This window comes from Spermophilus citellus (assembly GCF_964194105.1).
Source record: "Spermophilus citellus genome assembly, chromosome: 15".
NCBI lineage: Eukaryota > Metazoa > Chordata > Mammalia > Rodentia > Sciuridae > Spermophilus > Spermophilus citellus.
The window spans coordinates 1,571,406-1,594,528 of record NC_138195.1 but is presented as its reverse complement, the minus strand read 5'-3'; positions in this window follow the sequence as shown (position 1 = coordinate 1,594,528).

Below are 23,123 nucleotides of genomic sequence, written 5' to 3'. Positions count from 1 at the left end.
ACCCTTTTCCCCACATCCCCGCCAACACTTATTGTTGTTTGACTTCATAATGGCTGCCAATCTTACTGGAGTGAGATGGTATCTTAGGGTGGTTTTGATTTGCATTTCTCATGAAATTCATATGGAAAAACAAAAGACCCAGAATAGCAAAAGCAATTCTAAGCAGGAAGTGTGAATCTGGAGGTATAGCGATACCAGAGGTCAAACTGTACTACAAATGGTACTGGTACCAAAACAGGAAGGTGGACCAATGGTACAGAATAGAAGACACAGAGACTAATCCACAAAGTTACAACTATCTTATATTTGATAAAGGGGCTAAAAGCATGCAATGGAGGAAGGATAGCATCTTCAACAAATGGTGCTGGGAAAATTGGAAATCCATATGCAACAAAATGAAATTGAATCCCTTTCTCTTGCCATCCACAAAAATTAACTCAAAATGGATCAGGAAGCTAGATATCAAATCAGAGACACTGAGTCTGATAGAAGAAAAAGTTGGCTACGATCTACATATTGTGGGGTCGGGCTCCAAATTCCTTAATAGGACACCCATAGCCCAAGAGTTAACAACAAGAATAAACAAATGGGACTTACTTAAACTAAAAAGTTTTTTCTCAGCAAGAGAAACAATAAAAGAGGTAAATAGAGAGCCTACATCCTGGGAACAAATTTTTACCCCCCACACCTCCGATAGAGCCCTAATATCCAGAATGTACAAAGAACTCAAAAAATTAAACAATAAGATAACAAATAACCCAATTAACAAATGGGCCAAGGACCTGAACAGACACTTCTCAGAGGAGGACATACAATCAATCAACAAGTACATGAAAAAATGCTCACCATCCCTACCAGTTTTATATATTTTAAATTTTGCAAAAATAGCAGATTGTGTAATGGTTTCAAAAGCCAGCAAACGTAAGTCTCCCACCTCCAGGAGCCAATGAGCCCAGCGTAGGTTAATGCTAATTATTTTATAATAAATGACTCTTAGTGCCATTGAGGTATTACACCAGGCATTAAATCATATCCACTATAATTTCTTTTTTTTCTAGATCGATCTGAGTTATAATCATTTCTAGAGCATGTCTTCTTTGAACTTTAATTCACAAAGAATAGTAAATCTCTTGTGATCACTATGTAATAATTTTAATTTTGTTAAACATACCACCACTTCCTTTTTAATCTACATGTAATAAATTAAAACAACTTCTTTAAAGATTCAATGTATTATTAAAATCAACATATGGAATATAAATTCTGAAAGGCTTTGAAGTCTTAATTCAGCAAACTTTATTGGTACTGACTTCCCCATCAATAAGCACTGTTATTATTTTTCTCATGCTTCTTTTCAGTCATTACCTTTTCATGTGCTTGCATTGGTAAGTGCATGGTCGGAGTGTCCTCTCTGTAAAGTATACCTTGTTTCCTCTTATAGTTTACACTGTGTTCCATGAACACTTTCAATGAGCCCAATTATTCCAAAATAGCATATGTATGGAAAAATCCACAAACCTTAAGCACACATATCAAGCACACATATCAATCAAAACATATTTATGTAATCAACACATGTGGATCAAGATAGCGAACACTACCACCTTCCCAGAATCTACCAACAAATATCCTCCCTTTATAGTTGTAGCAACTAACTCTTAAGATTTGATACTACTAATTATTAAATATATAGATATGCTGTTTTATGTTTGGTTCTTTTGACTAGCATTATGCTGTTCTATTTATTCACTGTATTTGAATTTACCAGGATTTAATTCATTTTAATTGCTGATGCATATTTCATTGTGTAAACACAACACTTTTGATTTAACCATTTTAATTCGTTCAGCTTTCTGCTTTTCCTAGTTTCTAGCTTTTATAAATAATACCAATATGAAAATTCTTGTATATAAATTTTGTTGTATATTTTTTAAGCATGCAGTGGTTTATATAACTTTGAGGAAAATGACTGTTATAAAGTTAATTTAAGTAGGTATTGATTGACAAAGTTTCCAAAGCCATTGTATTAATCTATACTCCCACCAGCATTGTTTGACATTTGATTCAAACTTGTCAATAGTTGAGGTCAGTCGTTTTAATTGTAGCCATTCTTACATATTTATAGTGATAGTTGACATTTATCTTCATTTGTTTCCTTTATTACTAATAAATTTGTAATGCTCTTATATAATGTGTTTTCCTGGGCATTTGTCTTAGTGTGTATATTTATATGTAAGTGGGGGACAGTGTTGTGCATCTTTATGTTCCTAACTGACATGGGGAAATTATTTAATTTTAATTTTGTATATGGACACACACACACACACACACACACACACACACACACACACACACACTGAATCCCCTGAACATTTTGTGTTAGCTAGAGGCATTGGAGTGACACTAAGAATATGCATTGTTGATATCTGTTGAATAGGGGTCAGGGATGGGGCCTGATATCCTACTGTGCACAGGACAATACCAGCTACAAATAGTTATCAATCTAAAATGTAAGGAATGCCACTTTTAAGAATTCTTATTCTAAATTTTCAACTTTTCAAATGTGATTCAAAAAATGTTAATTTCATGTCATTTCTCATATTTTCATTTTGTTTCCCTTTAGTATATCCAATAATTTATGAGAACATCATTTCTCCTCTTCTCTGAAAATCAAGTGTCTTAAATCAAGTGTCTGTACGTCTGAGAGTGGCTGAATCTGGACATTAACTTTTAAAAAATTTCTTAACTTTTCCAAACACATACTAGCAATACTCAGCATTAATAACTGTGGCTCTAGAAAAAGCACATGATATGTGCCCTGTAAACCCCTGAAATTCTCCTTTTGCTCCTATTCCCTCCTTCCCTTTTTCCCCACATCTTCATCCTCTTTTTCATGGACATTTTTATTCTTTTCATTTCTTTGCATCTATTTGAATACGAATTGTGATATCAACTTGTCACTGCTCCAAATAAGCTGGAATTTTGATTGGAATGGCATTGAATTACAGATCAAATAGGGGGAAATTAATCTTTCAAAACTGAAACTTTTCATGAATATGCTATATACCCTAATTTAGGCCTGTCTCGATTTCTCAAAGAAATATTTTATAGATTTATTTGCAATGAATTTGCACTTCTTAAACTGTTCTTATTAGTAGATATTTGAAGTTTTAAAATGATATTTAAATGTCATCAATTTCCCATTGCAACTTTTTGTTGGTGTAGAGAGATATAAATAATAATCATATTGACTTTTTATCAAGCTACCTGACTGAAAGAAAACTTTCATTAATTCTGTTATTACATCAGAAGATTATTGTTGCTTTTTGTTCTACACAAACTTGAAGGAAGGCAGTGAATACCAAAACTACTTTTCTTTCTCTACATTCTTTCTTTTCTTTTTATTATCTTATTTCTGCAGTGAAATATTTAATAGGTATAGTAAGAATGAGAATTCTGTTCTTGACCTCAGGTAGAAAATATAACATCAGTAATTGTTATAAATTTTTAATAACATTCATTATATTTAAATTTTTCTTTTCTGTTATTATTTGAATTTATATCTTATAATGAATTTTATCAATTTAATATTTAAATTTAATATTTAAATTGATATTTAAATTTAATATTTAAGTTGATATTTAAATTTATTTAAACTTAAATTTAATATTTAAATTTTTCTGTTATTATTTGAATTTATATCTTATAATGAATTTTATCAATTCCTTTTAGAGCATCTTTTAAAAAGATCATGAGGTTCCCTTTTTACTCATTAAGTAGTAAATTATATTGTTGTTATATAATTTAAAACTTTACATTTCTGGAAGAAATTCAACTTTTTGCATTATTGCTTTTATATATGGGTGAATGTGTTTTATTATTTGTTGAATCATTTGTGAATCTACATGTATGTATCATTCCTTTTAATGTCAGGATTGCTATCCAGATTTTTGATACAAATGAGTGAGTTGACATGAATGCATTACCTCACCAGTCCTTTCATAGAGTTTTTTTGTGTTTGATTTTATCACCTCTCAATTTTTCTTTGAAATCATGAAGGAAAGGGTCTGGACCTGAAGTTTTCTTTCTAAAATGATGGCATTTTATCACAATTTCTTTAATAGAGGTTGGATTGATGAGATCAGTTTTTCTTCATTACTTATATTTTACCAGAAACTGTCAGTTTTATCTAAATTTTGAAGTTGACTAACATAAAGTTGCTCAGAGTCCCTGCTTCATTTCTTACAGAGTATTGTACCTGGGGGTGCCTGCTTGCTCCCAGCACCATTGGAGACACTTACCTTCTCTGTTCATTTACTCACTGTCTTCAGCAGTTCAACAGTGATTTTAGTCTTTTCAAAGCATCAATTTTAGAGTTATTTAATCTATTTTATATTATCTTCTATTTTATACACTTCTGTTCTGTCTTTATTTCTTCTTTGGTTTGTTTCCTTTACTGTTTTTACTTAAACTTATTCAGCAAAATAATCAGATAACAGGTTTCATGCTCTCTTTTATGCATTTAAAAAGAAATTTATTTGTAAGCACAGTTTTGATCACATTTCTTGATAGCTATTGTTACTTCTTTCATCAAATGATGTTGAGACATATATAACTTAATTAAAATCTTTAAAAACAATAATTTATAATTATTTTGTAATTCAGTTTCATTATGCTCAAATGGCATACTGTTAGTTTTCAATATAAAAATGTACAAAAGTTAGTTTATAGTCCAATATATGGTAAACTTTGATATTACAAATAGACATAGGAAAAACTCATAATGAGAATTAGAGTACTAATTCTATATTTATCAATTATGTCATGTTTGATAATATTAATCAGGAGTCAGCAGATATTTCATGTACCGGATTATATTTATTTTATTCAGATTTATATTTATTTTTTTCATTTATATTTATAAATTCAGATTATATTTATTTTAGGTTTTTAGTACTAAGAGGAAAAACCTAGTTATTATTCTACCGCTATAATTGATAATGCACAACACAGCTCTTTGAAAACATGATGGTACTGTGCAGGGTCTCTGTCACAACTGCTTGACCCTGCCATATTTGTGTCAATGCATGTCATGGTTTGGATATGAGGTGTCCACCAGAAAGCTCATGAGGCAATGCAGAAATGTTCAGAAGTAAAATGATTATATTATGAAAGCTGTAACCTGATCGCTAATGAATTCACTTGATGGATTAATAAATGGAATAGATTACTCAGTGGTAACTGTCTGCAGATCTGATGTGACTGGAGGAAACAGGTCACCGGGCATGGCTTTGAAGATAATATTTGACCCTTGCTTCTAACTTGCTATCTTTGCTTCTCAGCTGTCATGAGCTTAGCAGCTTTCCTCCACCATGAATTTCTGCCATGATGTTATTCTTCACCTTGTGCCCTGGGTGGTGGAGTGTGCTGCCAAAGACGGAATCCCCTGATACCAAAAACCTAAATAGACCTTTTGCCCTGTAAATTGTTATTGTCAGGTATTTTAGTCACAGTAACAAAAACTAACATGGTGCATAAAAATATATATAAATAAGTGAGCATGGCTGCATCCAAATAAAACTATCTTTCTTTATAGATAGTTCCACATAAATTTTATGCAATTTAAAAAATATTTTATAGAATATTGTTATTCTTTGGACTTCTTTTTACCTACAGGGGAAAAATAGGTAACTTGGTCCAGGTTCACCTTCAAAGTTGGCCACCCTGCTGCTTACCTCTTTTGCCTGCCTGATTATTCTGTAAGGCATCGAAAGCTGATTTAAAATCTTCATGTACAATATTTGATGCATAGTTTCCCTTAAATTTTGTAAGACTCTACTACATGAATTTTAAAGATATATTGCTAGATTCATAAAAAATTTATACTTAAATCTTCCTGTCAAGTTGATCCTTTTAACATTAAAAAATGACTATGTACCTTTACTAATGCTCTTTGCCACGTGCTGAGCTGTTTTGACATTGCTATTGCTAAACCTGATTCATTTGGTTAAGGTTTCCATGGTATTTTTTCATGCTTTTATTTTTAATATTTCTATATTCACATTTTTATATTGTTTTGTAAACAACATGTAGCTGGTCTTTGTTTTATAGAATATATCAGGGCAATAATTTCATTGGAGTTCTCATTCTTATTATATTGCAACGTGAGTATTTAATGGTTTTACGTTTAACATAAATATGTATTTTAGTATGGATCTTACTTTACCTCCTTAGTACTGTTTTTCCTTTTTCAATTGTACCATACAATTTCATTTTTTCCATTTCGTTGGCTTCTTTTTGTTATTACAGTATTTACCTCTCTGTGTTTCCCCTCTTATTGTTTCTTTTATTTTATTCTTTCTTTAGTGGTTATCCTAGAAATTTTAACAAAATTCCTTCAGTTGGAGGAATCTAAAAAAAAATTAGTAGTCATTACTTCCCAAGCAGTACACATTCATTAGAATCCTGAATCCTTAACTCAATTTACCCCTTTATCTCTTTATGTAACTTAATTTTCTATATATATGAATGTATTTATATATTTATTTCTCTCTCTCTCTCTCTTTCTCTCTCTCTCTCTCTATATATATACATATATACACACATATATAAAAGCACCATAGACATGATTAGTTTTATATAATATAGCTCATATTACTTAAAATATACAAATGTGTTCTCTTTGCTTTCTAGTCTTCCCTGTATTTTTCTACTTTCACCCAATTTCATTACTTTTTGAACTGAAAAATACTCATTGGTGTTTCCCTTTTAAGTGCAGATTTTATGACATTTAAAAAAAATTAAAACCAAAATGTTTTCTTCATTTTGGAAAGTGTTTTGCTAGATATAAAATTATCACTTGAGAATGATTTTCTTCTACCTCTTTAAAGACATCTATGTTCCTTTGTTCGTTTACTTTTTGCCAAGAGTTAACTGAACTGGTGCATTCTGTCTCAGCTTTACTCTATTGAAAGTATGCCTCATCTTTTTTTTTTCTACAGTTTTAGTATGATGTACCTAGATATGGTTTTTGAGCACTTGCTTTCATTTTACTTGAGACTCATCAAGATTTCTTTTTTCTTTCTATTTGAATCTGTATCTCAATATCTTTCATCATTTTTAGAAATTCAAATCAATCTCTTTCCATATGGCCTGTGTCCTGTGCACTAGCCTTTGATCTCTTTATGTAATTTAATTTGATATATATATATATATATATATATATATATGCATTTATATATTTATTTCTCTCTCTCTATTTGAACCTGTATCTCAATATCTTTCATCATTTTTAGAAATCCATACCAATTTGAACATAGTTATTACTATCTGTGTCTCAGATTCAACTTATTTTTGTTAGTTTGTGCTGTGTTTTTCATCCAAGCATCCACTTGAAATTTTTCCATCAATATATATTTTGATCCTATAATTATCTTTTCTGTTTCTTCTCTTACTAACACTTAATCTTCAGTTTTTAACTAGATGCATTTTTCTTATCATTTTAGAGCTATCATTTAATTTTTTTCTAAATATTTCAGAAAATGTTACAACATGACTTCTATTTTGTATCTATTAGTCAATTATTTTAACAAAGTGTTTTATAACTCCAACATCTGCATTTTATATAGATAAAAATTTTAATTTTTTTCTCATTTTTTATGTTGTATGAATTTCAACTCATTTTCTAACATTCTTAAAATGTATTGCATTGTATCCTAGCCATAATAATATTAAAGATATTGTTAATTTTAAGCCCAGTTAAATATTCCAGAGAGTATTTACTTTTTCTTGTGGCAAGCAGTTATAATTATAATCTACTTTTTTTGACTGAAATACAATATTTTTTTTAGAAAATTGATCTATTTATTATTTGAGAGTTCCTTCTTGGTATGACTTCTGATTTTATATGTGCCTTCTTAATGTTTTTTCTAGTGAAATCTTGTCTTCTTGGATGTTAATGAGTTCAGTAATGTCTTGTTGCAAAGCTTAGTGCAGACATTTGGAACCACTATAATGTTCTTCCTTTGTTGCCATAATCATGGCCTCACCACTCCAGACTACTGTTCTGGCCACAAACACTGAGTTTTTCCTCATTCCAAGAGGCTGCTAAAGGTTCACCTAGGACTTTTACTGTCTCGTGTTTTGCTTTTTGCACAACTTTTAAACCACTCAATTCCATGACTCTTTTAATTTGAAAATACATAGATGGGAATTAACATAGAATTTTGACCTCATTGCAATTAGTTTCCATGTTTCTTAAGTCCATATTAACTTGCTAGATTTCTTCATGCTGAAAACATGGAGTTAGTATATTTTTTTCAACTTGCATTTGGGAATAAAGAATTATCTCTTGCCTGTTCCTACAAGATACACCAATGGTTTAGCCACATAGATAAGCAGGACATTTTCTACATCATTCAAAAAGCAAATTGTACAGATTTTAGCATTCTTAATTCCTTTCCACAGTATAAGAGGAAAATCCTCTTAAGAAAAATAAAGATAATTTATAGGTAAGTTTTTACACCTATTCTTTAAATATGTTCCTGTACTTCCCACAAAATCTGAGAAATAGGAAATATAAATTCTTATCAGTCTTCAGAATGAAACTTAAAAAAAATGACCATAAAGAGATTTTGGAGAATATAATAATGAGCTAATACTGATAGCACTAAGAAAACTCTCAATAGCCAAAACGTGCTCAGTTGGTTCCATAAATGAGTTTTCTAGAAATCAAATTGTTATGATTTATGAACTCCTGCTGCATTTCCTTTGGCACTGCTATTGAGTGCAAGGGAACAGAAGCCTATCTGGGAATCTTGGTTGTTCTCTAGCACCAGATAAATGTCTTCTTATTCAAGTGTGAACATAGAGTATACCTTGGAGAATATGTATTAAAGTTTGATATATTTGTGTGTGTGTGTGTGTGTGTGTGTGGTGTTCTCTCACAAATACATTTATAAGTTAGGGAGGCAAACATGAAAATTATTTATGCATTGTCTATTCACTATCACAGAATATATCTGTGATTAAAAAAATCAAACAATAGTTTCAGACGCAATAAGGCAGAGATGTGACCTTATGTTATATTGCATCAGGGCACAAGAAAGCAAAATTTAAGAAAAAATGTCAATACAGTAGAAAATACAGTAATTGAAAACATAATTGAAATATAAACAAGGTGACTAATAAATATGCAGTCAAAAAGTTATGGTGTTGACAAAAATAAAGCAGAGCAAACATTATATATGAACAAACAAAAATTGTTTTAATTTTCTGGTCAATATTTGGATCTTCTACTTAGCCATAAAGAAGAATGAAATTATGGCATTTGCCATCAAATGAATGAAACTGGAAAAATATGTAAAATGAACTAAGCCAATCCCCAAACCCAAAGGCTAAATGTTCTCTGTGATATGAGGATACTAACCCACAACAAGGAAGGATAGGGAGAGGGAAAATAGAAGTTCATTGGATTAGAAAAGGTGAATGAAGGGAAGGGAAGACAGGTGGGAAAGAAAGGGAGTAGAACTAATCAGTCATAATGTTCCTATATTTATATATAAACATGTGACCATGTCATGTACAACCACAAGAACGGGATCCTAATTAAAATAAGTTATACTCCATGTATGTATAATATGTCCAAATGCACTCTACCGTCATATGCATCTGAAGACAACAAAAGATAATAATAAAAAACCCAAACCCTATGTTCTAGACAAGAACTACATCTTCCCTGAAGAAAATAAATGCTATTGTTTTAATGTGTGAGAAGTTACAGGACAACAAAGGTTAAAGGAAACCAAGAGGACATTCAATAATATTTTTAATGTTATTTTTATTACATCTGTCTCCCTTATAAGCTTCATATGGCGAGAAATCAAAGACTGTCTGTTGATATTGTTAAGCCAAAACATTTCTTTGAATAAATGGAGGAATGAATCATTAACAACAAAAACAAGATTGAAAGTTCCTGTATGTATTGTGGTATATATATATATATATATATATATATATATATATATATATATATATATATATATAATTTATAAGGATCATTTAAATTTAGAAGTACCTGAATTCTTAAATTTCTCCTCAGATATTTGAGTTACATTGACCTTTGCTTTGTCTGCCCATGGTGATTTCCACCTCTCTCTTAGGAAGCAGGCCCCACTAGCCTCGTCACAGAGATAACATGGTTGAGGCAGGGCCAATAGGAGCCAGGACCAATACCAGTGGCTCCTGTTGTCATCCTCAGGGATGGGCTGGGGGAGTGTTTCCAACTCAAGGGATGGCATTTCTTTCCACTTTCTGTCATTTCCGGTATGTGCAGTGCCTTGGGAGCAGAAAGATCTTTATTTCACATTGGACCAGAGAAAATAATTTTGCAAACCTATTTCCTGCGGTCTTCAAAGCTGATCTTATCTCTGCCTGTTTGCAATGTTTCTTCATAAAATATATTTCTATAATCTTTAAACTGTTCAAGAACTTTGTTCAGTAAACCTTGTACAAGTATTTACATTTATACCAACTTGATTTCAAATACATGTAACTTCCAACTGTTTATTTAATTAATCTGGATTCTGTTGCTTAAAACCAAATAATCATAGCCTCTTTAAGACTGATTTGCACGCCAAAAGTTTTAACCCATCGTTCTTTCATTCTTCTTACTTCCTACAAACTATTGTACTCACAACTTCCTGTTTGGTATAATTAAAATGTAAGTTCAGTCACATTAAGTGTCTTTAAAACCTTGGTTTGTTTTCTCCTTTTACTTGACATAGAAGTAAAAGACTATTAAATGCTTATAGGTCCTATGAAACTTTGATAATCTCTGGTTTCATCTTTTACTATTGTCCTGCTGTTTCATTTGCTAAAGCCACTTGGGTCCTGTTTCTTTTTCTTTTTTTTTTCCCCCTTGGAACATGCCTCACAGTTTTTGCCTGAGTTTGCTCCTCTATGTAGCAACTCTGTGCAGTTATCCATGTGGCTGACTGCCTTAACTCCTTCCGACCTTTTCTCAAATAGCAGAAAGACCTGATTTATGTCTGCACAACAGTTTCACCAAATGTTAAGACTCCCACAATTTACACATGAGATTTTGCTAAATAAGTAGGAATCCAAGAATCATTAAGAAAGACCACAAAAACAGCAAGGACTTGTAAGGAATGAAGACAACCCAAATGCATATACTCAGCCTTCTTCTAAGTTTCCTTCTATCCTCAAAAATAGGACAGCCTTTATTCCATGTAATTATAAAAGGAAAACTTTTCAGAGTACTTTGAAATAAGCTCAAAGCTAATATTAATTTCTGAAGAAACAGAATGTCAATGAAAGGGTACAAATTGGTGTAGTGAGAAGTAAAATTATAACAACCCTCTGCATTAATGACAAGTTCCTGAATCTAAAGTGACTTTTTTTTTTAATCAATTGCTGAGTGTCTGAGTGACGTGGAACACCTAGCACAGAGCATTCTGAAGTCTCTATTTTGGAGCCTTCACAATTTATAATAAAATGGATGCATTCATCCACACAGCAGTGTAAAGAAAACAGTGTTGTTCTCTTCCATTCCTGAGAGAGATGAAGATTAGTGTAAACTTCAGAAACTCAAAAGAAACCAGCCCTGTGATTCATAGCACATCTCTATTCAGTTGATTGCTCTGGCTATTGTAAAAGACTAATAAGTCTCTAATAACAATTGATTATTATGAATTTATTTCACAAGTTCAGCTGTGTCTGTTATCCAGGTATACTCTTCTTATCAAAGCATGAAAATATATGCCTTTGGCAAAGGCATGATTTTATTGATCTAGCAATGCATTTCAAGAGAGACCACTAGCTCACCTTGACCTGGCAGGATCACCTCCTTGGGAAATATTTGCTTCTGTGATATGCCAGCTTTCTGGCTCTAGACATGAGGAAAATTTGCAGAAATCTTCTAGGGTTCACTGTCAGAAAGAATGCCATACTATTCCATTGTTTTATTGATAGAGTTTAAGATAAATTGATGATAAAAGCAGCACCAACTAAAATGTATTGTTTACCTGCATTAACATATTGGGTTAATTAACAGCAGAAACTATGAAACAATTACTGTTATATTCTTTATTTTTAAGGTGAAAAACCTACAGAGATGCTATATAACTTGCTCCTACAGCTAAGAAGAAGCTTAGAAGGATTTAGCCCCAGGCTCTCTGATGCTCAAAGATGACATTTATTCATTATGTTAAACCTCTTTCTTCAACTAATAGAGAAACCAGGATTAAAAAATTCTTTTTTTATGGCATAAGAAAAACACAAGTGAAAATAGAAGGAAAATAATGTGTGTGTGTGTGTGTAGTTGAACTCACAAGCAAAATAAAATCAAAATTTATTAACTAATAAGATTCTGTTCAAAAATAAAATATCTGAAATTAATACTGGAATGCAACCAGTGATTAATTTATTTATGGCCATTTACAACAGCATTTACCTTACTGTATGTATATGTATGTATGTGTGTGTATATATATATATATATATATATATATATATATATATATATATATACTTTTTTTTCTTTTTTTTTCTTTTTTTTCCTTCTGTTGCTTTTGCTCACTATTGAATATAGATGGTGCTAGTTGATTTAGTTCTCCGATCCCAGAATAGCAAGATTCTCTGATGATAAAACAAGAATGATGGACACAACTCACACTGGCAACCTCTTTGGAAACAGTGGCCAGAAATAACTCTGGGTTTTCAACTATTGTAAATGGAATAGGGAGCTTTCAGTTGTTTGTGAGACAGACACAGAAGGTGAAGCAGGAGTGCTTTAGGGATGTTATGAATGTGCATACCTGAGTGGGTTAGCACTTGCCTAAGACCCCGTGCAGGGAAGGTTTGCGCAATGGTTTCTTTTGTTTTTGTTGCCTATTACCCTTTCTCCTTCTGGGAAGAGATCCTGATCTCTTTGGCAACAGAAAAAGTTCTGTATGGTACAAACTAGATCAATCAAAATATCTCAGTCCATGACACCTGGGTGATGTCTCTTGTGAATGTCAATCTAATGGAGAGGCAGAAGGATATTCAGTTACCACCTTTGGGGGCTGGTGAGAATGTCCTAAACCCTTGCTGAGGTCCATCCTGTGTTGCCTTGACCCTTTTTTCCCCTAAGCCTGAGTGTTTACTCTCAGCTGCTTTCCCTTCCTTCATATAAGTCTTTTCTTATTTATTTAAGTAAGTTGTATATCAAGGCTTTTTTTTTTTTTGGTTGTTGTTAATGTTGCAGCCAAAGAATCTGAGATTATATTCAATTAGAAGAGCATCAATAACAATTTGGATTCAACCATTTTTATCAAGAATCTCAAATTTATTTGTCAAACATCTACAAAGAAAAGAGAATTCTCAGGTTTACATCTCACTTAATGTTATTTATTTCACTGAGAAATAAGACATACTTTAATGTCATTGATAATTGGATCACTTTCTGAAAATATTTGGTGATCATTATAGAAAATAATATAAAATATTGAAATAAGCACTCATGCCTTTAAGACAATGGTTCTTGAATGGGTAAAAGCTATTTTACTACTACCTCTCCATGTACCTTGAGTATTATTTAGAAATCTAATCCTCCCCCAAACTCCTTCCTTGAAGAAAGTCTTTCTAAAGGCCTAGCACAATTTGAGCTATGCCATGGCACTCAATAAATATTTGTTCATTAAGACCTTAATAAAAGTTAAGTGAAAGCTTGAAGAAGTTTCTTCCATTAGATACAATAGAGAATATCGGAACAGAAGATTAATTTGATTATTGAAGGGAAATTAGATAAAAAGAAAATATAAATTCAGAAGGCAAATGGTATTAGGAAAATAGCCTTAGGTTATTCAATAGAAGATAGATATCTTTAAAAATGTAGGATTACATAATCCCTCCCCTCAGCACACTGAAGAAGGCCATGGATTTCATGGAGTAAAGAACCTCTGACAGGCATATTGGAACTTGTTCTCCTAGTACCAGAAGAAGAAATGAATACCAGGAGATGTAATTTTAATGCTTTCTTATACACAGAAATCCCAAATGATGGAAATGATAAGGCAACATTATTTGTGAAAGGGTTTTAGACTTTCAAGTTTTGTCTTTTTTATTCCCTGTCCCTGGGCCTCCTGTTCAAAACAGAAACTAAGTGCAATTCATTCTGCCTTCTCAAGTGTCTCTCCAGGCCACTCTCCTCCAGGTCCCACAGACACCACTTGAGTTTAGCTTAAGGTCACAGCTTTCTGCAGTCCCCAATTACCTCAGCCTTACCCGTGAGACTCCGGTCCTGTTTGCCTGGGTACCCTCTCCTCCTTCAGCCACACAGTAATTAGGATCACAGGGCTCCTTTGCTTCATACCATTGTAATTGTAACCTTGGCTCTTACTGAAGGCCCAACTGCTTAGCTTGTTTTCCAGAGCCTTCAATTACTCTTCTGTTACTGTTCAATTACTAAATAAGTCTATTTAGTTCTATTTCCCCTTTCCCCTGTCTTCCATTCCACAGTCCCCAATTCTAACCTCCAGGCAGCTCCACCCTCTAACTCCCCACATTCTAAGTGACCTCTTTGCCTTGGTCCTGCTGTTCTCTTTGAAGAACCTGTAGCATGACTTTAATAACCCTAAAGCATCCTAATATAGGACTCTTTACAACTAATCCCCATGACAATTTTAAAATATTTTTACCTCTTTTGTTCAAGTTTAGTTAGAATATTTCATCACTGTCCTTTGATGTCCTCTTTGGATTCTTGATTCCTTTCTTTTGTGTCACCTTTAAGCCTTGTGTCTACTCCTTTAAGCCTATGTTTCCTCTGCTATAGAAATCTGCATCTCATGTGGGCAGATGGTTCCCATGACTTTTATCCTCGAAAGTGTGCTCAATTTGTACCTATAGCACAATTATACTTAACAAACAAATTAATAAGAAAATCAGTAGAGTGTAATAGTTGGCATAGTGTAATTGGTTTTAGGATTTTTAAAGTATATGATTTATAATATGTGAATATGATTAATATTACTAGTATAGAGTACAGTTTAAAATGACATTATTTGTAACAGGTCAATTTAAGGAAACGTATAGATTTAGATATTGGATATGATTTGTACATTTTGGAACTCAGTAGGCAATGGCTGTTTTTCTTTGTTTACCTTCAAAATGCATTTTCCTGGAGATCATTCCACCTTTTTTCATATTATTATGATTTGCAATAAATGGGCCCTAATCCTTTTCAATAAGCAGGCTCTAGTCTCTAACTGGCTCTAAATACTGAGCATATTCCATATTCAGGATCGCTAATTAAATCAGGTATGGATTAAGCAGCCATGCATATGCATTGTATCTCTGAAAGATAATTGCTTGATCTTCAAGAGAAGGAAAAGTCTGTTTTTGCCCTAGAAACCTGGACAGTGAATGACTTTTAAGGCTATGAGGTCTAGTACAGAGGCACCGAAGTTTAATTACACTTAGAATACAACATAATTATAGGTCCATATGCAGTCATGTCTCCATGATGTTAACACCTTGTGGAGCTTCACTACAATATCACAACCAATAAATGGTTACTGACACAGTTGAGGATGTGATCAGCTCCACTGTCATAGTCTTTGACTCTACCACGTGACCAGCGCTGGCTTCATGAAAGAAGGTTTGGTTCATAAGAAATTGCTAGGGAGTTTTAAATTAAAGAGACAAGACTCTCATTACCTTTAATACCAGCTCTGGGATGGCTTCTCCTAGCTCCTAATGAGGTGGCTGGCGAGGTTAACAGAAGAGACTAGCAAGAGAGAGAGAGAACACGCCAGGGAGTGGGTTTTATTGGGGAACAAAAAACATCCAGGGGTTAAGGGGGGCAGCATCCTAAGGTCAGGGGCAGCGATTGGGTCTTCAGGGCAGTGGCCAGACATGCCTCTGCATGGACAAGCCCTCGACCTGGGAAAGGGTCGGGCAAGCTCTGACACAGCTGTGTCTAAGCGCCTCTCACCTAGCCAGGGAGGTAACTGAAATCACGTGCGAGGATGGCCTCCCACACTTGACCTTGCCCTCTGTGACCATTACACCTTCCTTTACTACCTTCCTTCATCTATGACCCCCGAGAACCATTAATCTTTTCTCCAAGTATATCATCTTGTCATTTCAAGAATGCATCAAAGTGGAGTTGTAGAGTCTATAAGGCTTTTAGGATTGGCTTTTACTCTTGGTATAATTCCCCAAGGATTCTCATCTGAGTTTCTAAGTCTAGACTGTCCATTTTAATGCTAAGTCGTAGTCCATGGTATGGATTTACAACAGTTTTTATGCATTTCTCTGTTTGTTTTTAAAAATTTACTTGCTAAAGGATATCTAGATTGATTTCAAATTTTGCTTATTAAAAATGAAGTTATTGGTAACATTAATAATTAGATTCGAGGGTAAACATAAACTTTAATTTCTCTAGCATTAATGACCAAGAATATAATTGTTGGCTTGAATGTTTAGCGGTATAGGAAATCACCAAACTGGTTTTGAGGGTGGCTCAAATAGTTCCCATTTCCATTTCCACCAGCTCTGTGTGAATGACAGTTATTTTCACATCCTTCCCAGCATTTGGTGTGATTGCCATTTTACATTTTAACATTTCTGAAGGGTGCAGTGCTACCTCCTCAAGGTTCTCATTAGCATTTTTCTGTTGGTGTTACTTGCGCTTCTCCTTTGGCACATCTTTGCTTTGCTCATTCAACCTCTGTACATTCTCTTCTCTGAAATGTCTGCTCATAACCTTTGTCCATTTCCTAACTGAATTCCTTCCATCCATTTGCCCCTCATTTCCTCTCTCATTTGCTTTCTTGTTTTTCCTTTTCTCTTTTTTTTTTCACTATTGAGAGCTCTCTGTATTGTCATCTCCATCCCCTGGTTGTGTCAGAGCAGTGGGCAGGTGGCAATAAAGTTAAAGGAAGTACCCAGAGATGGCCTTGGAGATGGATGATTTACTGGGGAGAGTGTAGGAGAATTTAAAAAGAGCATAGTGGAGACAGACTGAATAGGTGGCCCTCTGTCCCTCAGGTGGTTTGTTGAGCACTGAGTACCTCCTGTCCCACTGTTTGGCTTGGTGGTGGCTGGCTGGTTGGGCTACAAGCTCCTTTACCTAGGGCCCTTAGTTTGGGCCCCTTTCCACTTTGAAAGAGATTTTATTATTTGGTGGAAGCAGTGATACCATCCACATTGGTCTGCTTAGTTTCGAAGTGTGTTTGTATGTGCAGTATCTCAAGGAGCAACTCTTTTGTGTACATTGAACAAAAAGCTTGTTACCCAAAACACTAACTTGCCCTGGTTTCCTGTGTGTGTCAGAGAAAAGCAGTGTCCTTCAAGATTAATGTGTATCTGCACTTTGGGGCCCATATTTGTGCTTAGTGTTTATTTTAAGTTGACTGAGTTCTTTGGGAACAGAAAGGGGACAGTCAGGGACATGGTGTTTTACTGTCCTCCAATTCTTTAGGAAGGATATACTCCATCAATCTTATGTCTGAATGTCCTCACAATTTTATTGTGTTTATCTTTTGTAATGTTCTTTGAACAGCACATCAGGATGTACCTGCTAGCCAAATCTCACAAGAGCAATACAAAAAGTAGCAGAATGTCCTGTTGTAACCACAGGTTGACTGAATAGGACATCTCTCTGGGGAGCACAAAGAGATTGTCACCAACTAGAAACAGGGTCAACATTGTTTCCTGGAGTAGTAATATGTGTTTGTAACGTACATGGAATCAAAGACCCATGATGATAGTTTCAGGGATATGCCACAGCATTTTGTTTTAATGAAGCACAGGTATCATCTTGTGCTGTAGTTAGTGTACCTAGCAGCACTTTATTTGAAACCCCAACTTTTGTATTTGGTTACGTTTATTTATTAAGTGAAGTTTTGACTCTGTGAGTATTATTTAAGGTAGCAGTAGTTTGTTTAGTTGAAGCCTAAACTCAATGTCAGTGTTTGTTATTTGAGGAAAAAGTAGACCAAGTGAGTAAGCCCACAGGCAGGTGGCTTACTCTGTTTAGCTTCCATTAGACTTCAGTGGATGAATGGATAAAAACAAAATGTGGCATATATACACAATGGAATTTTACTCATCAATAAAAGAGAATAAAATCCTGGTAATTTGCAGGTAAATAGATGGCATTGGAGAAGATAATGCTAAGTGAAGTTAGCCAATCCCCCCCAAAACAAATGCCAAATGTTTTCTCTGATATAAGGAGGCTTACTCAGAGTGGGGTAGGAAGGGGGAGCATGGGAGGAGTAGATGAATTCTAGATAGAGAAGAGGGGTGGGAGGGTAAGAGAGGAGACGGGGGACTAGCAAGGATGGTGGAATGTGATAGACATTGTCATCCAAAGTACATGTATAAAGATACAAATTGGTGTCAACATACTTTATATACAACCAGAGATATGAAAAATTGTGCTGTAATAAGAATTGTAATGCATTCCACTCATTTATTTAAAAAATCAAGGAAAAACAATCAACAACAACAACAAAGAAATTAAAACTCTTGGGTTAGTAAATTTTTTTTTAAGTTTTGTCTTGTACTAGTCCCTTCATCGACTGACCTAGGAACCCAGAAGCCCACCTTCATGGTTAGTACACAATATGGGTCCCCTGTGGCAGGTTCTGTGGCAGCAGCAACAATCTATCTCAACTGCACATCAGGGGAAGACTGACACCATGGGCCCCTGCCTCCATCCAAAGGCTGCAAATTTGCCAACAGGGAAAACACACACGAGACTGTAGCAGGTGTGTGTTTACCAAAGGCCTCCACAAAAGATAGCATCCATGGCCTTTCAGTGCTTAGCACTGGGTATGACAGCCCTAAGGGAATACACAATGACTAAAATGTGCACACCACTGACCATGTGGTACAAAATGGAGCAACATTTTGATATTTTCACACACTTTATATTTGATATCGGAGCAACATACATTGATATTTCCATACACATTATAACCCAGCTATGACAGGTTTAACTACTTTAATAAACGGCCCACTAAGGAACAACTAAACATAAAATAAATTTCCTTGGCAGTGGGGAGCAACAAGTATGGCGGCCATCAGGACCATCACTAAACATGACTGCAGCAGAGGTCCCAGGGCCTGCCAGACTACAATGCTAGACTGAAAGAACCCGTGTGTGTGACCTATATTCTTAGATAACCAATGAGCTATCTCCTAGGTTGGCACAAATTTTAGCCATTAACATTTTTGTGGGGGACTGGGAATGGAACCTAAGACACTTTACCACTCATCTACTTCCTAGGTCCATTTTTTCCCTGTTTTCCTTTTTTTTTGTAATTATGATTTTGAATCAGAGTCTTGCTAAGCAATTCAATTTCCAAGTTCCCTAGACTGACCTGGAACTCAGGATCCTCCAGTCTCAGCTTCCCACCTGCTGGGAATACAGGTGTGAACTACCACATCTGGCTTCGCTATTTAACGTTAGCTGGGTTATGTTATTGATTATTAGCCAAGGAGCATTTCTGTGTGATGCCTCATGACACATAGTGAATTATAAAGGTGGCAGCATTTTGAAATATCTTTAAAATTTTTTGTCTCATTTTATGGCTACAACCAAGGTTTTAAGGGAAGTTCTCTATTCTCACTTGTTGCCACAGGACCAGCTAGAAACACCTAATTTATAGGGATGTTCTTGGTCCAAGGCTTGTAATTGTACTACAACAATTTTTTGTGTGTCAGAAAAGGCCTTAACGTGCTTATGTTTCTAATCTTACTAACCTATTGTAAATCAAATTACATAATGGTCTCCCTATCTGTGTTACATTTGGAATGAAGGCACATGAGCATTTTAACACTCCCAAGAAGTGACCATTTGGGAGCAGGGAAAACCTGGAGTTTGTATAAGAAATGTCCAACCAAATAGCTGCCCCGCACTTGGCAGACAGCCCAGGTCCTTATAACTGGGAGGAGTGGACAGCGGGTCCTCTTTCCTGAGGATGGGCCACCACTCTCTGGGTTGTCTCTTTCAGGTGAGGAAAAGGCTCAGGAGTTAGCGTTACGTCATTGACATCATGAAGCCCAGAAAATGGACTTTAGATTTTGTTTGTCAAGCAAGAGCTGTCGCCACCATCCCATGAAAACGTGGAAAGTCCATTGTTATCCTTTCTACATGAGAGTAAATCATTTCCTGCTTTTTGAAATTGACTTCCTCGTGTTTTATTCATCCTTTTTTTATAACATTTTGATCCATATACTTTATCTCTTGCTTTTTATTTATTTACTTACTTATTTTTTACTCCATATCAGTTACAGCCTACATTGCTTCAGAAACAGGAAGACCCTCTAAAGAGCTCAGGGTTGATACCACTGCTCCATAATAGCATCTAGGAGCCATTTGGAGAATGGTGTCCTTTATTTTTGTTGTGTATGTTTTATTATCAGGATCGGTGCAGTTTGCTGCCTAAAGGGTCAGCTTTATCCCTCTCTTCAGAGGCCTGGTCTCCTATGGACTGTTATCCTGAGGATGTTATAGGTAACACCTCACATTGGCCTAAGAATTTTTATAGGCAGCTATCAGCCAGGACAATAAGAAGATGGCAGGGTTCTCCTGAATAGCTGAGTGTGAATGTTGTGGTAGAGCAGGATGTGCACTAACTGGGGCCATGGTACACATTTTACTTATGGACTATGCCTTTAACACCAGTGTCCCAAAGCCACAGCAGACATTTTATTAAATTATCCTGAATTTTTTGTCTAAATGTGCTCTTCAGTTCTACCAGTTCACAGCAGCGTAGTGTCCTGTGGGGTTCCGCATGTGCTGGTCAGGAGCAAGCCCATCCTCCCCATCCACCGACACTGGTCATGGCCCATCTGTATGTGTCTTTTGAACAGTGACTGATCTGGCCTTGGCACTGAAAGCTCAATCAGCCTCTTGTCCTCTTCTTCTGAGGGTCCACAGAGGTTCCACTTACAGGGTCCCAATCATTCTGAACAACCAGCTCCCTTACTCTAGCTCGTGGTGAATATTCACCTTTTAATGCAGCAAAGCAGCCGGCCAGAATGTCCATATTTTTATCAGCTCTTCTCACATGGACAAATAATTGCTCAGTAGTCCCTGCTTGGGTGAAATAAACTTCATACTGCAGCTTTTACTCCTTCTGTAATTGCTTAACCCAAGTGTGGTCTGCAGCTCTGCCTTTTCCACTGCCTGGAGGAGAGACCATAGCTCTCTCTTTTTCTTTAGATCATGTTGCTTACTCACAAGGAACAGTATTTTCCTTAAAATTTGGGGTGTTTTGGGGTCACCACCATGCTCGTATGGTGGCATCCAGGCATCCCTAGTAGCTGCCACCCTTCCCCACTCAGAGGTGAGGGCCATCCTGGGTGTTCCTCCTCACTTGTCCCCTTCCTGCCTGTCAAGGTCTCCATGCTCATACCAATTTCTTGGCCTCCACCCTGGCTCACCAATTGCCTTGTCCACAACCCCATTATGCTGGGCCAGTGGGTAGGGTGTAGGAAAGGCAAGAAAGTGCTCTGAAACAGCATGGTACACCTATGATTTATTCAGGAATGCTTCAAGAGATCAGTGACCACTCCAAGAAAAGTTCAGTGACTGGCTGACAGATAGCACCTGCTTCTCACATCTTCCCGGACAGGGACCCCCTCCCTCATAGTGTTTAGTCCAGCAGTGGCTCGCTGGGCAAGTGACTCATGTCCTCTCCACAGTGCCCTCAGTTCTGTGCCTATCCCCACTCTGAGAAGGTTCTTGTAGGTGAAGCTGCAGAAGCTGTGACCTCAGCATTAGCTTTCCTGTATGACCAACATCCTGAGGAGCAACTCTCCACACACATGCAAGAAACCAGCTTTCAACAGTGCGAATAAGAGAGCCAGTGTCCTGCAAGAAGGCACGTATCTGGATACTCTGGCCCAGGCTGGCTTTCATTGCCCCCCTAACTTCTCCAGGATTTTTAGGAATAGAAAGGGACCTGGCATTTTGCCTCCCCCCTCTGCTTGATACATGATACTAGTCTTTGGTTGGCTCTGCCGTTGCACATGTTTCCTCCGTGGGTAGCTTGTCTTTTTATCCTTGTACCTGATCACTTCATTTTGATTTGTTGTAATTTATTAAGTTGTCTTTATGGTTTATAATTTGTGTTAAGTCTAAGAATGCTTTACTATCACCCTAGATTGTGAAATTTGTTTCACATTTGTTTTCCCCTAAATGTTTGTTAGCTTTACATTCTATACTTAAGCTTCTGATCTGTTTATGGAGTTTTTTTTTTTATTCATTTGGGGATCCATTTCAGTCACAGGCCATCTGTGAAAGGTTCTTGGAGCAAGGATGAACCTGTTAATGAGGCTGCCATCATGGAAGATGTGATTTGTGCTGTATATATAGGGACACAAACCAATGATCTTCCTTATAATGACTTAAATTAGGGTTTGTTTACCAACAATAAAACATTCTAACATGCCAATATTTGCATACAGAATTTTACGATGACTCGGGATATATAATTGTAACAGGATAATTACAACATTGAATAAAAATGAAGCTCCCTCAGTTTATACATATAGCTAACTCATTAGAAGACAATAAATAAAACATTTGCATTTCATTGGAGTTTGTTTGATATTTGATGGTCTTTAGCATATAATATCACTCTCCAAGGGTGGTGCTAGCAATTACACCCTATAGCTCAACACATGCTAAGTATGTGCTCTAACACTGAGCTACAACCTCAGCCTTATTATTTGTCTTTTAGACATATATTTCCTAAATGTTATTTCAAAATAGCACATGTTCTTTAAAACATTGAAAAGTGTTCTTGAGATAGACGACATATTTCACTTCACTAATTTAAGTTGTTTTATACCTAATTTTATTTGTCTACATAGTTTTAAGTGAAAATCAAAATAAAATATCTAATTTTGATTATTAATTATTTATGCAAATTATATTGACATTCAACTTTATAAAATATACACATTTATTTTAGAAGAAAAATGACATTTAATATGAATAAAGTATTAAATACATTAAGAATAGAAGAGAAAATAAAAGACTATTTTCATTTGTTGATGTAAATTATTACAAAACAATAATGATAATCTTTAATTATTGTTTA